Source organism: Lasioglossum baleicum, chromosome 1 (genome assembly GCF_051020765.1).
Source record: "Lasioglossum baleicum chromosome 1, iyLasBale1, whole genome shotgun sequence".
Lineage (NCBI taxonomy): Eukaryota > Metazoa > Arthropoda > Insecta > Hymenoptera > Halictidae > Lasioglossum > Lasioglossum baleicum.
The window spans coordinates 12,678,582-12,688,120 of NC_134929.1; positions in this window are offsets into that span (position 1 = coordinate 12,678,582).

Consider the following 9,539-nt stretch of genomic DNA (forward strand, 5'->3'; position numbering starts at 1 on the left):
AACGACAAAGTGTATCCTTGAGGACATAATGTTAAACGTCAATTAAATTTTTTGGAATTTTATTCGAACCAATTAGCAAAGAAAAGATTAAAAATATGACGTGATGGGCATAGAGTATCCTCTTCCTGGAAGTCAGAGGGTATTCTGGTGTGGTAGCCTCTTTTAAAAGTAAGGGACTGCCGTATAAGTTGTGACAATGCTTTTTCTCACATTAACGCACTGGAAACACCAATGTCATCGTTGTTAACGTTATTTCTGTTTATAAACAAATTTTTTATGAGGATTAGAAGCAACAAGTCATGTTCAGTGTAGCGCTAAGCAAAGGCTGAAAATATGTGCGAAAAAGTTCTATTGTATTTCTTATTGATCGTTTTCAACTAAACATTTTTCAATCCTGATTGGTTAAATATATCTTATAGTTTCCCTTCCTTACAAACATCAAAAACAGTCGAAAAATCGAAACTTTATGTCGAAAGTGCCACCAACATTCAGATTTTCAATAGAGTTGTTTTGTATTTAGTACAAGCCATAGTCAGAGACACGCCAACAAAAAATCGGCATTGCTATTAAATGTAAAGGCAACGTTGCCAAGCAGAGAATCGAGGCAGGGAAAACGTATTGGCTGAAGGTTCGCGTATATCGTTCGCTGCCAGCCAGTTGGATATCGTGTGCTCCCTTTGAATCGAACATTACAGATAGAGAAACAAGAAGGCGAATAGTTCCTTTGAGGGTAGACAGAAGCGGATAAGCGATTCGACGCAGTCTACAAAGCAACCGAGCGACTTCCGGGCTGCTGGCAGACGCAGAAGACTGCAGCACCGCTTTCTGTGTCTGCCTTTTAAGGGACAGTTCTACTGGCAGCGGTTTTGAACTGTTGGCGAAGGGACCAGTGGTCCGGCAATTCATGAGCTACGAAAAATTACCAGTCGAGGAAGATGGTCCAATTTGACTATTCACAGAGATAAGACAGGAGACGTAATTCTTTCTGATTCTGAACGTCTCGAGGAACAGGGGTGTTAGACATTTTTGTCTGAATAGAAACTTCTAGCTCCACACGTCTGTTCTTAAATAAAATCTCCCGAAAAACGCGGAAGCTCCAGGAAAAATTGAGGGATTCGTAGATCATTTGGGAAAGGGTATCTAGCACCTCGTGGATAAGGATCGATCCTGAAGCAATCTGACGACGAGTTCCAAGACCTGCACGCCCGCTTGCCTATAAATAGACTCGTTCAGTCGGAACGGGTGACCTTGGCGAGAGATCGCCAATAGATCGCGCGGAATCTCCGCGACAGAAAAAAAGAACGAGCCATGTGCTCGTCGAGAAGAAAAAGAGCGGGCCTTTCGAGTATGTTATTACGTATTCATATGAGGCAGTGCAGTCTGGTGTGGCCGCGATGATGCGAGAACGCATTTGCTGATCATCGGCCGGATGCCTGCGAACAGAGGCAGCACGATAACTCTTCCGTGAACGGAATAGGTGTGACCAGGGGAAAAACATGTAAAACAGATCCCGCCGACGAGCAGCGCAGCCGTAGGAAATAGAATTTCCTCAGGAAATTTGATGGGGATGCTGGTATCTTTAGCGACGTTAATAACTTGTAGGAAGCAGGTGTGCATCTGAGACCAACTGCCGACTTAATCATTTTTATGGTGATTCGCGGCTTTGTTGGTCGTTTTGCGCATGGGAAATACGATAAGGTTCTTAACGACGTTCGCGCGTCGGGGATAAAGTTTATTCGATCTTGCGTTGCAGCTCTTTGAATTGTTGATGTATCGTTATATCGCTTATACGTTTCCTCTGTCCGTGACCTTGAATGACTTTGCGTTATTATAGTCGCAGCATTCCTAACGAAAGGGACCATCATCGTAGGCGTTTAAAAGGTGATCCATTTTCTAAAAAAATGAAATTCAGATTTGTACAAAAAAGAAACAAAATTCACTAATTGTGTTCAACGCTAGAACTGCCAAACTCTAAACGAGACTGATGTATTAGGTTGGCCACTAAGTTCGCGACCTCCACATTTTCTGAAACAAAGTCTTTTAAATATATTTTTTAAGCACGAGTATTTTATATAAAATTAATCGCAAAATTCGGAGCTTTCCAATGATATTACAGTCCAAAAGGAATGGTCACTGAATGAGGTTATAATTATACAATAAAAGAATTACGAAACAAAAGTTGAGTTGCCAACCTAATATATTGTATAAAAATAATAGGATTGTATTTGGATTTTACGGTAACATGTACTTGGATAGAGAAGTGTTAACGAAAAAATCTGAAATCCGTCATTTTGACGTTTCGGTAGTTCTGACGTAAAAGCGTTCTAGTGTTCTGTGGGCGTACTTTTTGTCCCCATTAAATTGTGCACAAATATATCAACAGACATATTATCAGTCCGCTTTCGTGTGACAAACTCCAAGTTCCCCTAATCGAAAATCGTCTCTTTTTACCGCTGCTTTAATCGCGAGTGACGAACGACGCTTAAAGTGAACCAGACAGCGGCTTCATCAGGATATTAGTCACCTTCAGGATCCGCCAGCCGTAGCTCCCGATAGCGGTAACGAAGAGGCAGCAGATAAGGGGGTCGTTTCATCGGTATTTATCGCGTCTGCGTGAAAAATGGAAATGGAGCGAGACGGAAGAGAGTTGTGGCGCAGATAGCAACCGTCGGAGAGCAAGTGGAAGAACGCGGAACAGGGAATCGGGAAGGGAGTCGATCGGAAAAATCGTTTTCAACCGGTAGAAACGAACTGGCATCGATCGTCGCGTTCGATCCGCGAGGATTGTAACGACCTTGGCTCTGGCTCGGTAAATTGCCGGTCTAATAAGTAATAACCGTGATTAGCGACGGTGACGAGGTTCGCGAGGGGATTAACGGCATGGAAGCGCTCGAGAGCTCTCTCCCCACGTCTCTCTTTCTCTCCCTCTCTCTAGCTCCGTTCGTTGTTTGCAAGCATTCTCGCTCGCCGACACTATGCCTGAGTCCTTGACCGACCCTGAACCTCGAGGAAGAGTGGAAAGCCGACTGGGTAGCTGATTGGCTGCCGCGCGCGCCACAGTCGATGCCTCTCGAACGGACGAGCTAAAATATAGTGATTACGACGAGAGAGAGAGCCCGGTGTGGGAGGATACCGCGTGGGAGGAGAGAGGGAGGATCGAGAACCCTATGAAGTCTATGAGCAGCGGCTGACTCTGTGGAACAACCGATAAAACCAACAGGGACGCGACCGGTCGACCGGCAATCGAGACGAACATCTTCGAGAGGTGTTCTCCGCGATCATAATCTCCGTGATTTCCTCCGGAGATCCTTTCCTCATTACTCCCGAACGTTTCCGCAAAGAGATTACCACCCCACGATGCACTATGGTTCCAGGATTTGGAGGATCGATGCTGAGGACTCTTGAACAGCTTCAGGAGAGCAGAGATTAAGCCGCGGATGGCGGATCTATTTTACAACCATACACTTGACGATGCCTGAGACTTTACAACGACTCCCTAAAAATTGATACACGATCATTTTTAGTCGTTTCCTAGAACTTCGAATGAGAGGTGTGCTTCTTCCTCAGTTTCATGCCATAAAAAGCTAAAAAAGTCGTACAATAATTTTTAGAACGTCTTTGTGAAGAAGCGGCTTCAATCCTCCAATCAATGGCAGTTTCACTTTCGAGACGAACGTCTGAAAGTTTTTGAAGATGCTGCATGTTTGAGGAAAACTGGAATAAATCATGCCAAATCATTGATGTATGAATTTACGTATGAGCTCTTAAGTCTCATGCAGCGAACAATATATAATTGTTCACTAGAAGTGATTAATAGGTTTAAATTATGAATTAATTAATAGTTGGCCGCAGTTTAGCACTAATTGGAAGCAGATACAGAGATTCAGCCTTGCGGTTCCGGTTCGGTCGCAACAATGTTTCCAAGCTCGGTTCCAGGAGCCGTTCGTGTTTCTCCGGGATCTCAGGCCAAGAATGGGCAATTAAAGTAACACAATAAAGGCTAATCATAAGTCGTCGGCGTGGAGCGGCGGATCGCGGAACCGGCCGTAGCGGGATAACGTAACGCGAATTAAGCAGCAACGACCTTTCTCCTCGTTTCAACTTCCTCCGCTCTCGCGGCCTCGGGCATCTCACCCGGTTCCCGTTAAGGGAGAACCTCGAACAGCTCTTGCGTTTTCGCGAACAAATCGCGTCGCTAGACTCGTATTAACCCCTGAACCACAGAAGCCATTTTTGCAGGCCATGGCTCGGTGAAAGGTAGCGCTGTTCTGAAATGCAGAAGCTCAGCTAATGTTGGGCAACGAAGTTCGACAGCAAGCTGGTGAACTTGCTTGCCCCAACTAGGTACTGTCAATTCCGAAAGCACACAAGAATGTGCTCTGTTTTCCGTTTTCTTTTTAGCCTACCTCTTCGACATCAACGTCACTTTTATTATTATTTTATTATTATTATTATTATTATATACGGACCGAGGTCCTTTTATACAAATTTGTACAGTTTTGACAGTATAACTGGTATAACAAAAAGAAGATATGACAAAAAATCTTGACATAAAATCTTAATCTAAGTCTTAACTAAAATTCACATAAAAATGGACCGTGCGAAACTAAACAAATACAGGTACGATTAACATATAGTGTATTGCGCAATTTTGTTTTGAATGCCTGTAACGTGCCATTAAAAAAATCGATATTGTTATAAAATATGTTAGAGCAAGCAATAATGCGATTTAATGGATTTCTTATTCCATATGAGGATTCGGATTTCATTGTTTGAAATCCTGCTCTCGTTCTCAAAACACGTTCAGGTACGTAGAAATTGATTTGCCTAAGGAGTGTGCGGGACAATCTATATTGTTATTAATTAAATTGAAGATAAAGCTCTGGTCGGAAACTGTTCTACGATCGGAATTTTTCTTACTGGATCTAATGCAACTAATCGATGAGTGGAACTGGACTTTATTGGTTGTGACTTAAAGAAGTTCATGTTCGAGATCTTCTTTGTACAGTGGAACCTCGACTATCAAAGCCTCCGATGTCTAAATTCTTTGTTAAACCTGTGCACTCGAATGACGACTCCGGGGTGTCACTATAAGTTGCCATACTTATCTTGTTGCAGAAAACATTTTACAGAAGAGACAAATTGTTTCGAATTACATTTCTGTTGACATTGTTGTTGGTAGGATCTAGAGTAGTCTCTCGAGAGGAAAGGGTTGAATTACAAGGTTCGGTGACTGTACACGAATCGACGATGATTTGGGAAGCATAGTTGAACGTTCCATCCTGGATCGATGGGAAGCAGGCCTAGGTTGTACCTTGCGCGTAACAAATCGCAATCCGGGGACAGCAAAAGGAGTTACCTCTTCCTTTAATCCTCAATTAGCCACGGTGCTCCCCGGACACACCGGTTCGTTGCCAGCCGATTCCCGCCCTGAGAAACCGTCCGAACGGATGCTGTTACATCGATCCGATTAATTATGGGAGCGGGCCGGGCTGGTTGCCTACGCGACCATGCAAAGCTTGAAGCGCGCACACCGGGGCCGAGGTTCTTTCTCTCTTCGGCTTTTCTGCGTATTCTTCCCACGAAGCCACCTCTCGTCGTCTTTTCAGCCTTCAGCCTTCAACGCCGCGCGAGAATCGCGACAAAGACAATGCGAACAGATTTCCTAGGGTACCGTAAAAGAATAGCTAATCGTGTTCCCGGTTGCTGATCGTTACCTATGAATTATACCAGATGTGAGCTGCATTCTTCGAATGCCTGTAACCCTGTTAACTTTGTGAATCCGAACGAAACCATTTACACACATGTACTTAAGCGGGTATTTTATAAACTATCAAATCTTTTGCACTGGGATTTTGCACATATACACTCAACGGTATTTGAAGTATACGTGTGATTTCTTTGAAGTAAAAATAATCAAAATTATACATAATTTATATATTTTTTACAGTTGCATTCTTGGAACGCCTATAACTCTATTGATTTTCCGAATTTAAGCAAATCCTTTTGCACACGGATACTTGTACTTAAAGAAAATGTAAAAAAGAATCGATCTTTTGAAAATGAAAGAGCGGAATAGCCCCTTAAGCGCACGATCGACCGACCGGTACCGGTGACCTTGCAGAAAACCGCAGCTTCTCGAGGCTCTCCCTGAAGTACAATTTTTCACCGTCCGGCACGGCCACCGCAAATCAATCGCCGATCGAAAAAACATCAAGTTTTTGCCGATGATCGAACCTACGGATTCGACTTCGGTCAACGATCTCTCGGGCAAACAACGAAATTAGGATAGGATTCGATCTCGAAGGAAACACGGGTTTTTCCGAGCAGATGTAACATGGAATTGAATTTCTTTCGTGTGGGTCGAGGAGCAAAAATACTGTAATGGAAATCGGCTAATGATGGACTGCACTTGATTGTTGCACTCGCATGTCGAATGTGGATCGACATCTTCAAACTGCCCGTTTAATTTATCTTTTAGTATCGATCGAAGAATTAAACTTACTGTGTGTGGCAAGTTTATGATTCTCAAGAGGAACCTATAAATTAGAATTAAGGAAAAGTCGCGCAGAAATTATGGGGTGGTCACAATTAAAGCAGATCAGGGAAAACTTGCACCCTTAATTCAAAGACGAACCAACTACCACGCTCTGGTAGCAATAACCTATTAAGTGGTGAAAGACTACTGTAACGGTTGGAGTAAAATCAAGCAGAAATTAGGGTATGGTCACAATTAACAGAACAAGGTCCACCTGCACCCCTAGTCCACGAAAGACACATCGAGCTCTGGTCACAATAATCTCCCAGAAGGAAAAAGGATGCCGCAAGCCGAGGAAAATCGTCAGAAAATTAGGGGGTGATCATAATTAAAGCAGTGCAGTGAAAACCTGCACCCTTAATTCACAGACGCACCAACTACCACGCTCTGGTAGCAATAACCTCTTAAGTGGTGAAAGACTACTGTAACGGTTGGAGTAAAATCAAGCAGAAATTAGGGGATGGTCACAATTAACAGAAGTGTCCACGTGTGCCCCTAATCCACGATAGGCGCATCGAACTCTGGTCACAATAATCTCCCAAAAGGACGAAGGATGCCGCAAGCCGGGGAAAGTCGTAAGAAAATTAGGGGGTGGTCACAATAAAGCGGTTAACCCCGTCGATGACCCGTTGCGTCCCCACGTTTCGAGACAATACACGCCTCATAGCGTCTCGCAGCGTCACATAGCGCTTGATAGCGTTTCACAGTGGACCGCCCTCAAAGCCTCGCGGCTCTCTGTACTCCGACGATTCGCGTGGAATAACTTCGCACGACCCAGAGAGGGAGGGGGGGGGGCGGCAGAAGAAGTATACGCCCGCGCGGAACGATGGATGGACGGATAGACAGATAAATAGATACTTTATTACAGGCTGGAAGAACCGTAAGAGGGCCGATGGATCGATGCGATGCTTGTTGCGCCGGGACAAGCGAATGGATGTACAAAATTAGAGGTATGGCGAATGCTCGTGACAGATGAATGCGTAGATAAACGAGCTGATTTTATCTGACGAGATTCGAGCAGCGATGCAACCGGCCATCGAGGCGCAACAAGATGACCCTTGCCGCGCTGCCAGTTTCTGGGAAAACCGGCATTGAGCTTCTAATTAGCGTAAGCATCTCTGTCATGGCTTCCTGCAGCCCAGCCGCCTGATCGCTGCTGGAATACGATCGACGACGATCGTCAGGAAATCAATTTCTACCAGAAACTCGAAATTAGAGGATCAATTCAAATGGACTATTTTCGAACCGCTTGAAAGGCGCAGTGCCTCGTTGCTTCAGTTTTATTTTATGTATTTATTTTATTTTATTTTACTTTATTTACGGAAGAGAGGAAAGATCCCTGGTTTTTCAAGAAATATGCCTGCGGAGAATAAATTGAGGCGGCTCGACGTAAATGATGATCGTTACGCACACGCGATACGTTTCCCCTTCAATCTAGGACCCGTAGGAAATCCGTGGACCCCGCGTTGCTTTTCCGGTTTCCGTGGCGCGATCAAGTTCACACCCATCGCGATCCTGCGGTCTGTGCTTTCGTAATTACTCGGTATTAACCATAGATAAGTATGCTATCATGTGTGGAAATGGCGGCGCCAATTAGGAACCTGAATGTAATTGAACTGTTCTTCATTAACAAGAGGAATATTTCAACCGAGGAAACAGGATACAGTTATGTCCGATATTAAGTTTATTAATTGAAACATTTACTCGCACTCTATTCATAATTTCTTAGGCGAAGAAGAACATCTATATTCGTCTGTATTCTCCAGTAGCTGTATTCTTGGCAACGACAACATTTTATTTCACTTTAGAATTAAATAATGGCATACCATTAGACCGGAGCACGATAGTGGGGGTAGCCGATTCTATTAAATGACGGATTATTAATTATTAATTATTAATTGACGGAATGCAGTAAGTTTTCGGCTACACGTCGCGCGAGGTCACAAAAAATAGTAGAACTATACGATCTATGAACCAGCTCGGACCCGGGAGTTTCTCTTATTGTTAGATCAAGGCTTTACTGTATGTCACATGTAGTAAAACACTTAAACACTGAAAGTAATCGACAGATTTCCTTTCCAAGCTGTTAGACCATTTCTTTTGCAATTTTCTGAAAATTCTTTTCACTCCTCACTTAGTACACCGACCCGTCTAGCTTCTGAAAAGAGCTCGGCCGTTGGAGCCAATTTGAAAAGGTTCTTAAAGAGTCTCTGACCAATTACCGTACATATCGATGCCGTCCCCAATAATTACCATTTTTCCCGTCTCCATTCCCGGCCGGTTCGTGTCGTGGTCTCTGTGTCTCTAAATTGGAACGACGTGCTCGCTGTCGGCGAGACACGCGCGTGACGCGAATCCCGAGCCGTGGATCTCTTCCAGATAATTGGCTGTTCGGGTCATCTTCTTAACGAACGCTCTCGATCCTCGAATCCTCGTGTCAATTTTTTGCCTCCCGTTGGCTATTGAGCTATCACCGGCCAGGTGTCCAGGTGAATTTCGAACTCTCGATCCCCTGTCTCTCCCGAAGAAGAAGCTTACACACGTACTTTTCCTCGAGAGGAAGGACTACCTTTCTTCCGCGAGACGACGACGCGAAGAGTGGTCAACGTCCGGCCAGCAGCTTGTCTCCCGTTCTAGTACTTGTCGGAGCGGAATCGAGGCAAGGACCGGCGGGAAAAACAGGAGTGGCAAGGAGAAAAACGAGGCGTCGCGTCGCTCTGCGTCGCGCGTCGGCCTGTACGGTATCTTGTCGGGAAGCGAGGATTAAGTTGCCACTGAAAAAGCCTGATGCTGTTGCCCGATGCTCGCGTCTCGATGCCCTCGGCTGCTATCTCGAGATTATTCAAATGGAGACCGCGAAGACGGATGCTCCCCCTGATCGCCGCTTCTTGCTTCCCCAGCCTTTTTTCGGGTAGATCCTCTTCGATCCGTCTAGGCTAAAGTGTTTACATTGAAACGAAGCAAGTAAGCTTTCCTCAAAGATAATAGTAGTTCTTCATCG